Genomic DNA, 16,522 nt, shown 5'->3' with positions numbered 1-16,522 from the left:
AAAGAGAAATACAATATTCATAGGAAGGAAGGGAGAATGCAAGGAGCTATGCCTCTCTTTCTCAATGATGCCAGCATGCAATTAGCAATGCAGACACCAGGATTTTGGTCCCCACTCTCTTTTTCTGTATGCTACACATGACCCAGCATCTAGCAGAAAAAAGGAAATCTCTTGTCTGATCTCAGACCCTACATTTAGAAATCAGCATCAAGTCCTGTTTCTGTGCTAGGCAGCTCCTGGCTAACTGAAGAAGGTATCTCACTACTCCCACCTGTGGATCTTATGTTATGAAACTAGGTACAGATTTCTTTAATGGTCTCTTTAAATTAAAAAAAAAAAAAAAAAAATCTTCTGGGTCTCCTAGAGAGACTTTGACAGCTCAAACATAATTTTCCATGTAGGATTTAGCCGAGACACATAATCTACTGTCTGCAAAGTAGTGAAAGCCTTGGGGCCTTAAAATGACCATTAAGTAGTATCTACAAACCTCAATTTTTGTCTGAGATAAACGTCTGCGGATGCTGCAGCTCCTATCATTTAGCAGCACGGTGAAGCACTATATCAGAAATGGTACTGTTGCATCACCTCAACCGAGCTGCAGTTGCAGACTGAACAAGAAGGAAAGCAAAGCTTCCTCTACACATTTTGCAGCTCATACACTATAAGCTTTGCAAGGATAAAATAAATGGGGGGGTGGCAGTGGGGAGGGTGTGTGAGGGTGGCAGCAGTTAGTGTAGATGTAAGCTTGCTTTCTCTGTGAATTTTAGCTTTCTCTGTGCATTTTAGCAGAGATCTGCTCACTGAAGCCTCTGTGAGGCTCGGTAATAGCTCCCCTGTGCTGCCCTAGCCACAGCTCACCCTTTGCTGCACATCTAGCTCTGAAGGCTGGACCCTGTTCCTTGCACAGAGCCTTAACCTTGCCTTGCCCTTCCACTGCACAGCAGCCGCTTTGTTTCCTTTCACTAAGTCAGACATCACAAATTCCTTCCCTCTAAAGCCATTAAAACAGAACCGGCACCACCCCGAGTGGTTTCAGAACTAACTGATTTGGATGCTGGAGTCTGCTGCAAGGCCAAAAATAACTCCCCATTTCTTCCTCCTTCATTGGTGAAAGTAGGAGAGAAAGTGGCCAATGACAGAGACACAAATCCCCCATAGGCATCGGAGACAAATCTATTTTGTGGCAGGAAAAAAAAACAATTCTCCTGAAAAAATGTTTCTTTGCTCAGGCCAATAGATACAGACCTGCTGCATGCAATTTTGCTGAACCGATGGTATCACTTGAATGGCTCACAGACTGCATAAAATGCATTACATAATTATATTTTTAAACACTGTCCCCAGCTGTGCTGATGCACATAAAAGCTGTGTTTACAATGGACTCGGCACATGTAATTATTTTGTGGCACTAGCTCTGTGCATTTCCTTGATGGATGCTCCACGGTGCATAAAATTGTAGCTTTTATCATAGACTCTTGAATATATTCTTTGGCTGTTTCAGCTTTAAATACTCCGTTGTCCTCGCATGGGTGAACAGGATTGATGCCTGAAGGGCTAAATTACAGCATCTGAGGGAACACCTTTAAGTCCTCTGGGAGCAGCAGAGAGGGAAGCGTGATTAGTGTTGGAGTTGAGGTGCCTGGGTCATGGTAAGCACCGAGCAGCAGAGCTGGCTGCTCCTCTGTGAGAGGCTCCCTGTGCTCTCTTGGGGACAGAGCAAGGGCCCTGCCCCTATTTGGCCTGCACAGATTCATCCCAGCCTGATGAATGCTGCCCCAAGCCAGCCTCTGTGGGACAGGGAGGCTCAATAATGCCTTATGCCTGGTGAATGTGGGAGTAAAGGGGCTCTTGGCTGTCGGTGCCTGGGATCAAAGAACAAGCTTTGATTTATCTTCCATTCTGTTTGTTTACAGCGAGCAAGCTCCCGGCATTTCACTGTGAGCTCTCCCTTCTCTGTTCTCCATCCAGTTGTGGAATACCAAGCATTTCTTTATCCTAGTGCAGCAGTTGATGCATAGGACCCAGTGAAGAGTACAGTGGGATATTTATTTTAGATCTGTTCCTTGTGGGAATCCAGAGCTTCCCTCTGGCTGCCCTGGAAGGTCTGGGACCCTGGCAGGGGTCAGGAACCCCCCTGGACAGAGCCCCCAGAGACACTGTCTGTGATCTCTGTCCATGGAAAAGAGTTTTCAATCTTACAGGATGAATTACCAGCTCTGAGTGTTTGATATAAGTAATAATTAAGTGTGGCATGGGTGCAAAGGTAAAATTTTAGGTTTCTAGATAAGGGGTTCAAAGGGGACAAAATGGAGGAAATTGGGTGTGTTTTGTCCTTTTTCTCCTTCTTCATGCCCTCCATGTTTCACTGTGGTGTTGGCATTTTTCTGTTGGTTTAGGCTGGGGACACACTGTTCAACGTAGGTGACAGATATTGGCACATTATTGTAAATCCAGCACAGGTAGTTTCTGGTATTTAATGTTTGTAACATCCCACTGAGGGCAGAGCCCCACACGCTGCCCTGCAGGACAGAGCTGCGGCAGGGCAGCAGAACATGTTAGAGATAAACAGAATAAACAACCTTGAAACCAGCACAGACAAATTATGGCTTCTTCTTTGGCAATGGGGAAGAAAGACAGAGACTTTCTACAATCTCAGAATCATCAATACCACAGATTCTGACAGTTCCTGTGTTCTTGAGTATTAATAACGCTGTGAAAACCTAGATGCTGGAAGGATTGGTATATAACTTGGTCCAAAAGTTTTGCCTGCCAAGCAATAGCCCTTGGAAATAAATAGACACAAAAAGTAATACATTATCCTGAAGAACAGTTTCAAAATTATGGAAGAGCAGCACCACACGTGCACCTTTATGTTTTTTAACCATTGCTGCAAAGAACTGGCAGGCTTTTATTGTTGATCAGCAAAATTGTTTGGCATCTTACCTCTAATCCCTGGCTAACCTTAGATATGAGACTCCACAAAGGAAATTAGGAATTTGTGGGAAACCATTTTTTAATGGCAGGTGTTTTGTTGGAGATCAGGTTTGCTTTCTGGTAGCAGATAACTTGAATTCCTTTGTTATCGTTCCTTGCCCTTTTCAGAGCTGTGTTTAGCCATGGAAGCTGGAAGCCTGTGCTTCCCCAAGCACAGTTGCACCATGTAAACTGTTAATTGGTCTAATGCCAGCAGTGATCAAATTATTCCAAAGCAAATGGCCTGACTGTTGGTAAACCGAGTTTTCCACCCTCACATGAATATGGGCTCCTCCCATCGTGGAAACTCTTCAGCTATGGATATCCTTAGCATTCCCTGTGTTTGGCATGTGAAGTTTACATACCAGCTTCTAGCCTGTTTATGCATTTTGCACCAAAGTGTCAGGTGATGGAAGAACAATCTTTGGAGTGGAAAAAAATGTGGAACCACATAAGTTTATTGTATGTTCATTTGTAAAGCCTGCCTTTCAGATAAACCTTATCACTGGAAGTGTACTGGTACTTGAAAGAGAGTCCTTGAATTACCTGCACAGAAGCTGAACCACCAGAGAGATGCTACTTTGGAAAATCAAGCAGAGCAAGGTACCAGAAGCAGAGCAGAGGAAACACTTCTGAAGTAAGGCCCCCTTTGTATTGTTCATCTGTGTGTCCATCCTGTTTCTGCAGCACAAGGTGTTGTTATTTCATTAGAGATAACATGGCTTGTGCATATGAAAAAAATCACATTTCTCACTGAGCAGGACGTACTTCTTTCTTGCTCACCCTACTGAAGTATGTGATTATTATCTTCTAAAAGGGTTTATTTCCTTCTACTCCCTTACTCTAGTCTATCAGCATCTCAGCCAAAATATGTTTTACAAAATGTGATCATCTTACACAAATCAACATCATTCCATGTGCTTTGATATAGAGCTACAACTTAAGCCAGTAGAGGACCTAAGTCCTCGATATTTTATGTAACATAGATAAACCCCAACATTTCTGATCAAAGAAGAAATAATTTGAGGTATAACATGCTTGCATGGTTACTCTTCCACATTTGTTACAGTCCTTTGCCGCAGCCACTTGTGCAAGACTTTTGTGTTTATCTCTGTGTACACGGAGATAAGAGTTGTTCATCTTTTGCAAGACATTAGGTGTTGCATACAGAAAAGAGTAGGAATCCACAATGAAGTTAGTGCAAGTTTGCAGTTTAACAGGAAAAAAAACCAGTCTCCTCTTAAGACTACTGTTTGAACCCTGATTTTTGCCTTTTGTGTCTGTCACCAGAAGCTTCTGTTTCCAAAAGCAAAATAATGCTTTGAGAAGTCACTGTTCAGTGTAAATGATGTCATGGCTATAGGAGTTGAGGTATGATCTTTGTTTCATTAAGTATCTCTTGGAAATGTCCAATAAAGCCAGAAGGAAAATGGGACTTATTTCACTGATTTTTGAGTACTTTAATTCCATTCTTGCGATATCATTATCTGTGAGAAGCTTTTTCTTCTCTTTTTTTTTAATTCTATAAAGTTCTATCACTATATTATCTAAGCAGCTAAGCACTCAAATTATGTAAGTTGCATATAATAGGATGTCTGTAAAACTTTGCTCCTTCCACCTTTGGAAATTTTTGTATTGCTCTTCTCTGGTGATTCAGCTAAATATCTCCCATATGATCTAGGAGAGGGTGGGATTTCCACCCTTTTAAGGAATGTAATCTAGTCCTAAGGTAAGACTGCAGCCTTGCTCTCTTCCCACATCCCCTGGACTCTTCTGGGCAGTCTAACTATTGATCAGTGAATGCATGCTGCAGTCTCTGCCATGCATTTAAGATCTGTCTATCTAGGAATATTTACCTAATGTTTTCAAAGCAAAAAAAATCCACCTTTTGATTTGCACAGCAGGAGCATTTGCTTGTTGTACCAGATAGCAACCTCAATATGTACTTTCATGGTCTGTTTCTTCTAGAGGGTATTTTTGGCCCATAAGTGGTGTTTGAAGAATATTTCTACCAGTACTATTTTTATGATATGTCTCTTGTCATGGTGCATTGCTAACCATATGGCCAAGTACAGTTTATGCAGCTAAATGGCAAGGTTTACTGCCCAGCAGGCATGATAAAGATTTATTTTGAATAGATGTGTATTGAGGAAAAAAAATATTCTGCTTCAAGGGTACAGGCTTAGGACTTTTATTTCTTCTCTTGGTTCTCCCTTGGTTTTAAATGAGGTTCAGCATCTCTCCCTTGGAATCTCACTGCAATAATGTGGGCTCAGAGCAGCTGTTTTTACTTTGCCTTGCTGATGGTTGGCAGGAGATGAAATATGGAGGAGTAAATTCTGCCTGGCTGCTACAGGTTGCATCACAGAATTACTGACTGGTAGGTCTCTGAGAATTGTTACTGATAGCTAGATTTTTATCTTGGTAGGGGTAAGAGCTCATGAAACAGGATGACTCAAGGAATGACTAATGAAAGCTTTATGATGAAACTTTGTCTTAAAGCGTATCAGCTGTGACCAAACATTAAAATCAGGGCATTATTTGACAGTCTAGGGTGAGTGAGCAGATGCCCTGAGTCCAGCTTCTCATAGAAATATGTCCTCAATGTAAAATCCACTAGTTCCTCTTGTATCAATTAATGTCAATCAGGAAAGGCACAAAAGGTGAACTGTGCTGTTACCCCTCAAGTGCCTTCTCCCCTTCAGAGCTGGGCCATTTAATGAGCAGGTGACATTGCCAATACTTTGTGTTTTTCTCTTTTGTAAATAAATCACTCCAGTCAGATGTATACACACAGCTTTGTGTGTTCACAAAGAAACACAGGCTCCAGGTCTCTCAGAAACAGTTCCAGCTGCTCAAATGGCACTACATTATCAATACAGGCATCATCATATTCAGATGGGGCTTCTATGCAAATGTTATGGGAAGTGCCCCTGCCTGACTCTAATTTATGCCTCTAGCAAAATATCTTTCTTCAGCTCCTTGATCCCAGCCCCTGGAATTTACAGTGTTTTACTGTTATCTTTGCTTTTCCTGTCACACCAGTAGCTTCTCTACAATCCCAAATCATTAGTCACACGCCTAAATCAATGTGGAGGTATCACCTACTGTTGTAAATTACTGAAGTAAAATGACTTCCTGCCTTCTTGTGCCAATGGTCACATTTTCTGTACAGCAACATCCGATTTCCCCATTTCTGCCATAATGAATAATTTTCCCTGGAGATGAACAAACTCCCCCTTTTGGGCAGGGTACAAATGAGGCAGGACTTGCTCAAGGCACAGGGGGCATAGAAAGGGGATGTTTGCAAGTTTTGCTCCAGGCAGTCAGGAGACGAGATGGGTAGATCAGGGAAGTCAGAGGTTTAGCCTTGGCTCTGATAATGATTTTCTGTGTGGCCCTTTGTAAGCCCTTTCATGTTTCCACCTCATTTTTCCCAATCCTAAAATGGAGTTCAAAATCATGACTTCTCTAACACCTCCCCCTCCACACACACACACACACACACACACACACACACACACACACACACACACTCACAGAGTTGTGAGGAGGTTTAATGTTTATCTCAGAGGCTTTGAACAGTATCATACATCCAGGCAGTATATACAGGCATTTAGACCCAGAATGAGCTTTAGAAAAACATCACTAAAGAAAACAGTATTTATATTTTAATCATATTAATCATAAATTTAAGACTGGAACAGAATAAGTGATTAACAAACCTGCAAAACAAGCCTTATTTCATTGGCTTGAGCTGCTTTCTAGTTCTGTTTGTGTACGTCAAAGTGATGTTCAGTCTTTTTAAATGAGTCACAGGACTGGAAGAACAAAAATATTTGATGGTAACATATAGCAGCAAAACAATTACCCTTTTTATTCTGACAGGCATCATAACCAGAATAGCAAGTTAGAGCTAGAGGTCTAGGCTAGTAGTTTCTTTGCACATATCGGGGATTTTAGATCTGCTTGCAAGACAGTGAAACAGAGCTGAAATGTCAGAAAAAATTAAAAGATAACACTAGATTAAACAACAAAAGCAAGCATGCCAGTTAGGATACAACTATTTACATATATAAAGGTGCTACTGATGAGTGAGTCCATGCAGTATTCTCACACAGCACAGCCTTGTCTAGCAGCTTTCTGTACCTTTATCCAGAGGAGACTCCTTTCCACCCTGCTTGCTGCATTGCACCACTGATTTAGTGAAGACATCATCCTCATAAGGATGCTCTTCTAACTCACCTCTGAAATCCGCTTGCTTTTCTCCTCTGACAATTAGGTTTAAATGTGCTGCAGTAAAGTACTCATCCTTAGCAGTCGTATGGCTTTTTAAGTGATAAACTGCATTAGCAAATTTCTTATTAGATAATCTATCAAATGAGGTCATACATAATTTTAGCAGTCTCATCTTGATTTATAGCATGATCACAGCAAATTATGCATACACAAACCAGCATGCTGGCTGTCAAAGTCAGGTATTTTTACTCTGCTAAAGAATCTATTTCCAAGCCAGCCCAGTGGCCTACTGATAGTACTCTGCATCACCACTTTGCCCAGTTAGTGGGACAGCCCTCAAGCTCACCCCTCACCTCCTGTTAGGACTGATGAGAGCTGGAGGTAGTAGGCTAAATCCTCGCTTTGTACTTCACAAAAATAACCATTTCTGGTGTTTATTCTGACAGGTTTTCCCGTACTCCCCTTAAGTAAGGACATAGGCTGACTTGGGAGGCTAAGATTATGCATAGGGAAACAGTGTCTGCAGGGTGCTGATCTGCTCCCTGGCTCCCTTCTGCGTTCCCAAGGGAATGAGAAGCAGTTGCAGTGAATCATCAGGCAGCATTGCGCAGACTGTAGCAGAGTCTGCCTCCCAGCCCAGGCTGCTCAGGCCAGCAGAGGCTTGGTCAGACACCCACTGGCACTGGAGGAGAGCTCTCCATCTGCTGCCACCTGCTCTGGGGAGCCATGGCACCTGCCTCGCTACCAGCACACCCCAGGAGCAGAGGGGAAAAGGGGAAGAAGCCTCAGGAACAAATGCAGTTTGTGAACGGCCCTTCGCTAGTGCTGTTGCACTGCTGCTCATGTACCCAGGGTCTAGTCACCACACTGCAGTGAACTGCTCCTGGCATCCAGGAGGGACACAGTTCCTGTCCCCTGGCTTCAAACTCCTGCAGAAAACACTTCATCTATTGAGATCTATCTGTGTCTACAACAGGGGGGAGCCGCAATAAACGATCTGATCTTGCCTTTCTTTTCAGCCTCTCTCACCTCACATTGCTGTTTCTAGGGTTTAAGCTGTGCGAAGTGACAAGAGTACGTGTCTTCTGCGTGTCTTTCCCACTGGACTCGTGGCCAAAGCCTGCCCATGAAGGGTCAAGCGTGATGGAACAAGATATGTTCCTCAGCATTCCAAGTATCTGCCCTTAAACTGTAGAATAAAAATTAAATGAAAATCTGAATAAAAATTTCCCCAGGGAATGTAACATCTTAAAGGCCTATCACTACATGAAAATTTCTTGAGACAATTAGTACACAGATCTCCATGTTGTCTCCACAATAATATTCCTGGAGTGAGAGACTGGAAGAAATCAAAATCATTTATCAAAATGAGCAAGCAAAGGGCATGCTTTCAGTGGATGGCACCGCTGTTTTGCACATGCTCTGGTAATTTTGCCTAATCCCACTGAATGAACTTTTCATGCATATATATGTGTGTGTGTGCAGATCTGTCATGAGTGAAATCTATTGTATCCTCAGCTGACAAACTATGTTTGGCAGATTGCAGCAGGGTTTGGGAAAAGAAATTCATGACCCAGGCTAAGAGCAGAGAGAGTACAGGACTTCCCTCTGGAGCAGAACAGCAGCAGCACTGCCTCCCCATGCTGGTACCAACACCACTACGAGTCCCTCTTCCCTCCCCACCTTTTACCCCTGCCAGGGTGGCTGAAGATGCAGCAGAGAGGATGATGAGAAGGGGCTTGTTTCTTCGGGGCACAATTTTACAGTGAAAATTTGGTGAGTGATGGAGCTACCCAAGTTGTGCCAACCCTGCAGCGAGGCTGTGCCAGAGGATGGAGAGGGCTGAACGGGAACGAGTAGAGAGCTGGCTGCAGAATGGATGAAGATAAGCCCTGAGGGAGGGCTCAGGGCTCTGCAGACCCCCATCTTGTGTGAGAACCCCGGGATTGATTTGGGGCTCTCGTGTGGTGGTAAAGTCTCTCCTCCAACCTGTGCTTCCAAAGAAAAACTCCGCAGCCTCTTGTTGTTCGGTCTCAAAGCAGTTTATTGCTGGTTATCTAAAAGATTGTCTTCGCCTGCTGTGCTGCTTTGGTCAGCTGCCCAGGCAGAGACACACACCCCCCTGACACCCTCACTGTCCGGTGTCTCCATCGTCTCTCCCCCTGCCCAGGGCTGCTGCTATCTTTTATATGATATATTATGTCTTCCATGTTTACAGATTTTCCCCAATACCTACTACCTATGTTACAACGTGCTTTTCTACTCTAAACCAATCTGTGAGTGCCAACATCACCAAGAACATGGAGGTAAGGAAGAAGAAGGAGGAAGAACAGGATCAGGCCCACTTTCCTCCATCTTAGAACTCCTGACCCCCCTGTACAAAGTAAAAACCCCCCTGTACAGGTATTAAAACCCCCCCTGTACAGGTATTAAAACCCCCCTGTACAGGTATTAAAACCCCCCTGTACAGGTATTAAAACCCTGCCTCTGCAGAGCGCCCGCAGCCGCTGGCGCAGCAGCTCTGGTTGCCTGGCAGCAGGAGCGCGTCCTCCTCCCCGCCACGAACACCGTCTCCATCGAGACCTCCTCCCGCCCCAAATGTCTGCCCGAGCCGGGAAGCTCTGCAAGGGGAAATGTAGCCGGCCAGAACCTGAGGAATCCCCGTTTCTTCGCTGGGATAGTGAAAGGACCTTTGTACTGATCAGGCGCCCCACAGGTGAATTCATCCAGCGCCATTCAGCCCGGATTAGCACTACGAGAACAAGCTCCCTTAACGAAACACCTGCTGATTACATGAGTATTTAGCTTTATACCAAACTGTCAGAGGAAAAACAAGTGTGAAGCTAAGCCCCAGGTCTGCCGTTTTGTTTCTGGGTTTATCGGTCCTGCTGAAGACACACCAACGTGCTTGATGTGCTGAAAGAAGGCACAGCATGGGATCTGCTGCTCGGGGTCTCTGTGCCTTACAAAGCATGTGCACCGTGTTTGTCTGCCTGCCCCTGCATCCAGCTGCTGTGCTGTAGGAACTCTGCTGATGATGAATTTGAGAGACAGAAATCACCAGCTTCAGAGATATCCATCTTCCTTAAAAGCAAGCAAGCCATTATGAGTCAGGCAGATTATCTGCCAGCAGCCCACTGAAGAGAGCTGTCTTCTTCAGAAGGGAGGATTCCTGATGAGTGCAGCAAGGGCGAGGGGACAGGCTGGCAATGGGAGGGGAGAACGCAGCTGCTGCAGTCTCCATGCCAGGGTGCCAGGGCTGTGCATGGAGCACATGGAACAAAAAGTTAGTGGCCTCTTTGCCTAGGGGACTGTGATGTACTGCAAAGCTGTGGATTTGGCTCTGGGAGAAGCTGAGTTTGATGATGGTGCCAAGGTGCCCAGCAGAGCTGAGCTCCACACCATCACAGCTGACCACTGTGCTGTGGGTTGGGGTGGATTCCTCTATGCTGGGGTGCAGTTACTTGTAGGGACAGAGTACGATAAGACTCTCCCTGCCTGCAGGAAAGCTGAAATTGGTGTGGCCTCTGTTATTTTCTCAGTCGACTTTGAAACAGAAGATTTGTCTTGAGGAGGCTCAAGATACATGAAAACAGTCACACCAGCTGCAGAGGCAGTTCCCTTCTGACTTGACATGTTCTGAGAAGTATTATCCTCCCATCAAGGAGTTGCAGCTTCATCCTCAGGAACGCTGGCATTAGCCTACCCCAGCTAGAGCTGTGACTCAAGGCCAGGGCCAAATGAGAGGGGGCAGAGACCAGTTACAGAGAGGGACCTGGCAGAGGAGCATGGCAGCTCATCCTTTTTCAGGTGAACAAGGACATTTTTGGTGGGTGATGCACGAGAGGAGCTGTGGCACAGGGGCAGAGCTGTTGAGGTTGGAGGAGGGTTGGGAGGAAGGGCTGCTATTGAATTGCCAGTCCTGGTTCTATCTGCAAATAGGAGGCCGAGCTGTCACTGGTGTGCAAAGTAGCAGATGGCCTAATTGTGAGATTTCTCCTTTGCAAGAGCAAAATGCTATGCTGTTTTTAACATCTTTGCCTAGAGCTAGCTTCAGATACAACCAAGATATATTGTGCTAGAAAAGTGCTCTAGTGATAATCAGGAGAAAACTGTGCTTGAAGTGAGATTTAAAAAGTAGTTATTATGGCCTATTGCTGTTAGTCCCACATCCCAAAAGCTGATCTGACTAAAAGAGCTTTCCAAAGCATCTTCTGCTCGACAGATCATCTGGAAATCATTCCATCATTGTGCCACCATGTCTCGCCTTATAACCCCAGGACACTCTCTATGTATGCACACCATTTCTTCCCTCTTCCTGGCAGAAAAGAATTCTCTCCAGCTTCCCATTTTTCTCATGCAGCTTCAGCAGGTTGTGTGCAGCTCCTTGTCTTGGACATTTTGCTGGAGATCACAAGGCCTCCATGAAGCACGGCCACCTCATCCCTCCTTGTGTGCCTGTAAGAGCTCCAGGCGTGCAGGCAGAGACAGCAGAGCTCACCAGTGTCACACTAGCACCAGGTGCTTGAAACTTTATATTGAAGGTGCAGGGCTGTTACTGGTGAGTGTTATGGCAGGTGCATTTTGTCAGCTTCAGCTCCGATCTGAAATCAGGGGAGAGAGCAGCACCTTTCCCAGCTGGCTCAGGTTTGCAGAGAAAACTGTGGTAAGGATATGTGTGGAGAGAAAACTTTGACTAACCTGTAAATCTGCTTAATATCACTATTCAGTGAGGGCAAAACCTAGGGCAAGGATCAGTTTGGAATGGAATCAAGTGAATGCTCTGTTTGAGGACAGAAGCCCTTGTTGATTTTTTTGCAGGCCACTCACCATATTTTAAAGGACTTTTGCCTGTGTATAGCATGTGCTGCCTCTTTCTGACAGACCTTTAAACTTGGTAGTGTCTGTTGGGGTTTTCTGGTAATAAAAGGGCTTTAATGGGTTATCTGTAAGCTTTGTCTTTTAAGTATGGGGGTGTATTAAATCTTCTTTAAATCTACCTTTCTCTTACTGTCCATCTTCAAAAGACTCTTATCCTTGGAAAAGATGCCTGTGCTGCAACAGTCTGTCCTTCCCATTCTTTCCTCTGACTTTCTTCCCCTGTTTGCTCAGAAGTCTCCTGCTAAAAATCCCCCAGCTGTGACACACCAGCCCATCTCTCAGATTCCACTGATTTCATGTCTCTCTCAGCCTCCATGTAAATCTCCTTATCTCTCCCTTAAGGTCCTCTTTAAGTTACTTTGCCTTTAATCTCATTCCTCCCACTCCTCCTCCTATTCTCCCAGTCATCTCTCTTTCTGCTCATTTTATCTTGTTCTTGGATGCTTCAATCTTGCTTTTTTTCTTCATAGTCCTCAGACACCTCAATCCATCTCCCATTTTCTGTTAACCAAACACTTTCTTCTTCTTCTTCTGTCAATTCTACCTTAAATCCCTTTTTCTTCCTTGCTAGCACTAACACACCACATGCCCTCATGCAGAGTCATCTGAGCTGCTGTCCCACGTGGTTTTCCTGGAGTGCATGTTCTTCACACCAGGAATTTGTGCTTCTCCTACAGTGCACACCCCACAGATACAAACACACAAGGGTCTTTTGAAGAACAGCAGTTGCTGGTAAGTAACCATGTGTTATTAATCCCATTGTTTATATGGCACACAGAAAACTTTCTCCAGCTGGCTAATGAGGAATCTGTTCTCTTGATGTGAAGGCACATTTTGAATGCTCCAACTAGGTAAATGCATAAAAATGAATGTTATTTAAACTTAGAGTGACTGAAACTTCCTATAAGTGGCAAAGACATATGAGGGACATAAGAACAGCCTATTAGAAGAGGTTTGGAGTCTCACTTCTACATCATTTTGCACTAGCAAATCATCAGTGGCTGCATCCAAGTCACCTTTAACAACTTTACATTCCTGCACATGACAAATAATAGGGACCAGCTCCCACGGAGCAGAGGAAATACAGCAGCAAGTGTCTCACGTCCATTTCTCAACTGTCGTCAAATAGCTTTTATTCATGGCATAGCACAAGTGTCAGCCAACTGGCAAAGGCAGCCTATATTAAAAATGTTAGGGATTATTCATGTCAACAGACACAAGGGAGCTTTTCTCAGTCAGTGGATCTGCACTAGCTGAGGTATGGAAATGCAGCAGGTTCTCCACAGTAATCTCAAATCTGAATAACTTTAGAAGGAGGCCAGAAGCAGACTGCCATTTCCAAGTACAATTAAAAGTAATCTAGTGCAGTTAGATGAGCGCTTGGATAGGTGAGAGGTTTAACTGTGTGGTTAGATAGAAAAGGCCATACCATAAGGATATTATCTGGAAAGACTGAGGTGGTACTTTTTAAAAAAAGCTCAGATTGAAGATGGTCTGGAGGTTGTGAGCTGATGGTGGCTCTTTAGGTTTGCTTCTGATTACCCAATTAGCTGCTAGGTCCTTAGCCTGTTTGATTGCAGGCATTTCCTGCACTGTTTCGAGTGGAATTTCTGTGGACCACATGATGTTTCTTTTATGGAAAAGGAGCAATTTGGAAATGGATTAATTATTTCTCTTTTTAAAAGATTAAAAATTAACAGCCCTGTTTAACTGAAAATAATGTTTATTAAATGTTTGAGACTTAATACGTAAAAATATAAGATAGACACAAGCAGTAAAATTGCTTATCTTTAAAAACATCATGTAAAGCTGGAAAAGAATGGAGGTTGCAGATGTCTCAGGTTAAATATTAAGGACAAATCCTTGACTGGTATTTTGAGTCCCACTGTATTTACAGAAGACTATTTTATTCTGTCATCTTGCATTTGGAAATGGTTGCTTTTAAAACATATGGCCTCCTTCTTTTTCCCCTCGATTATTTTTGACTAGTTTAATTCTCTGAACTCTGTGATGCTATGTGGATATGAAATCAGGAGCAATTTAAGTGGAAAATAAAAAATTAAGGCCTATGCAAGTCATCATGAGTAAGGTGACCTGATCTGCTCTGACACAGATCTATGTTCCACTTATGCTTTGGAAAACTTTGGATACTGTATTTTTGTCAAAACCTAATTTCTGTACAAATGTGTGATGCAGAAGAAACCCAACCAGCAAAACCCTCAGATGAATCCCATGGCATCTCCATGACAACATATAGATGCATAGTCTGCTATATTCATCCTTACTGGCAGACTGACTGCTCCTAGCTTTTTCCCACGCTGAGCTGGAAGGCAGACTGACCAACAGGCTGCAGAGGATGTTGCTGGGATTTAAATGTGGAAACTGAAGATCATGTTTCATTCAGGGTAAACCAGAGGCGAATGGAGCAGCCTTACAGAAGAGCCTTGCACCACAGCTTCCCTTGCTGAGGCTACTTGGTCAAGTAAAGGAATGGGGACTGGCAGGTCTCCACTGAGTCTGAAAATTCATGTGGAGGACCTTTTCAGGGATCTGAAAGTCTTGCCAAAAGCTTGTCGGTGTGACTTACAAGCATAATGAGATAAGAATGGAAGGTAATTTGGGTTAATAAGTTATCCTGAGAAGGGTGTTTTTTCCTGCACACGTAGAAGGAAAGGGAGAGTGATCCAGTTGTCTCTCCCTGGTGAAGAACTCTGAACTCTGTGGAGAGAGGTTTTCCTTCCACTCCCTGGCGATGTGTAGGAAACCAAAGGGCCAGGCCAGTGGCATTGAACACGTTTCATGTTAAATCCAACAGTAAATGTGGCCATGGCATTGATTTGCCTCCCAGCAGTCAGGAGCATGACCGTGGGGTCAGGAGACCATCCCTCGGGCTGCCCTGCAGGGTCTCAGCTCCGGGCGCACGAGTTCCAGCAGCATGGGAAGGGTGCAGTGGCTGGGATGGCAGAGCGGCGATGGATTCAGTAAATCCCCCCTCCTGGCTTTCTTCCTAGCCTGTCCTTCCCCCTGCTCCATCCCCCTGTGCCACAGGGGTCACAGCACTTCCCTGAAGGGCGAGTGGCCTGGCCGTGGTGGCGGTGGCCAGGCAGGCTGGAGTGCTGTAATTTCATACTTCAGCTGACAGTGCAGGAGCTCCTGTCTGCCTGTCCCCTCCTGTCTGCCTGTCCCCTCCTGTCTGCCTGTCCCCTCCTGTCTGCCTGTCCCCTGGCCTAGGGGTGGCCCTGCTGCCACAGGCACTCCCGGCGCTGTCAGTGGAGCTGAATTCGTGTTGGCAGCGTTTGGGAAACATTCCTGCTGTAAACAGGGTAGTATGTGTGTAACCACCTAAGTAAAACACAGTTGGCCCTTTCATACTTCTGACTTTTGAATGGAGAAGACTTGTGGACTCCTACAGTCTTCTAAATAAGGCTCCTTAGGCACCTTTACCTCCACTCTGCTGCTCAGCTTTCTGAGGAACAGAGATAACAATATTGACCTTCTTAGCAGAGTACTTTCCCGGTTTTTTACGAGATATGCTACATAAAAACTGATTGTCAGGTTTTGTTCAGCTATAAAAAGTCCTTAACAGTGGGGCATGGTATGTTATCAGCCATAAAAAAAGCCCTTATGTTGATCTTTAGCATTTGGGGACAGACCTTTGTTCTGCTTAGTTACTTATAATCTTGGAGTGGTTGTGGGGGTTTTTTGGCTGCTTTCTGTGCGCATATATATTGTGTACATACGGTTGACTTTTGCTTGTGCTAGGGTCAAAGATCGCTTGGTTTGGTTAAATGCACAGAGTGACTGGTCCGTGATCTGCCATTCACCACATTTCCTCTGAAATATAAGAAAGTTAGTTTGCTGGCAAACAAGAAACTGGGTAAAAACCCCACTGAATAAAGGACTATGATCTCCTAGAAATAATCTGCCTTGGCTTCAGCATCCAGCCTATGAACATTTTATGCTGACTGACAGAGCTTGTCCATTCATTGCAAATAGCCTTCTGTATTTCCCTCTATGTAGCCCCTGAAGAAGAAAAGGAATTCCTTTTTTTTGTCCATAAGGCAGTTGAAAGCTTTGTCCCCAGCCTGGGCAGCACGGTGCAAGGGTGGCAGTGTGGAGGAGTGCTGGAGTTCCTGGAAGATGGCATCTGGGCACAATGGCACCCAGGAGCCTTGGGTAGGTTCCTATTAAACAGCACTTCCAGTGCAATATCTAGCTGAGAATAGCAAGAAGTTGCAGATAGACAAAAAGCCATCACAAATAACATTAGTTCAAAGTCATAATCATAGAAGGAGCATATTAAGAGCTTGGCAAAGCCAAGCCCTAAATAGTTCCCATGGCTTAATACTTCTTGTTCTGAGAAGCTGTGTCTGGAAATGCCAAAGGGGTGCATAAACTGTGGAGAAGCCCTGGCTCTGGGCTGCATGAT

The 16,522-nt window shown here is 44.5% G+C and overlaps 2 long non-coding RNA genes across 3 annotated transcripts in view; one reads left to right on the top strand and one right to left on the bottom strand.

The window, feature by feature from the left end:
- The window catches only part of LOC115494532 (uncharacterized), a 49,193-nt gene that overhangs the window by 18,881 nt on the left and 13,790 nt on the right, over positions 1–16,522 (top strand). The window contains exon 1 of one of the 2 annotated variants that reach the window (XR_005980025.2): positions 9,647–12,825. The exons of the other annotated variant lie outside the window; for it this stretch is intronic. This is a non-coding gene — a long non-coding RNA (uncharacterized lncRNA). Of the gene's footprint in view, positions 1–9,646; positions 12,826–16,522 lie in introns of those variants that run through there. 2 annotated transcript variants of the gene reach the window in all.
- LOC140683816 (uncharacterized) lies at positions 6,514–7,552 on the bottom strand. Its single transcript, XR_012055337.1, has 2 exons — positions 7,123–7,552; positions 6,514–6,794 (listed from the first exon to the last, which is right to left on the bottom strand). It is a non-coding gene; the product is annotated as an uncharacterized lncRNA (long non-coding RNA).

This window comes from Taeniopygia guttata, chromosome 3, assembly GCF_048771995.1.
Source record: "Taeniopygia guttata chromosome 3, bTaeGut7.mat, whole genome shotgun sequence".
NCBI lineage: Eukaryota > Metazoa > Chordata > Aves > Passeriformes > Estrildidae > Taeniopygia > Taeniopygia guttata.
Note: the sequence above shows the minus strand (reverse complement) of the source record. Positions and strands in the feature narration are given on the sequence as shown.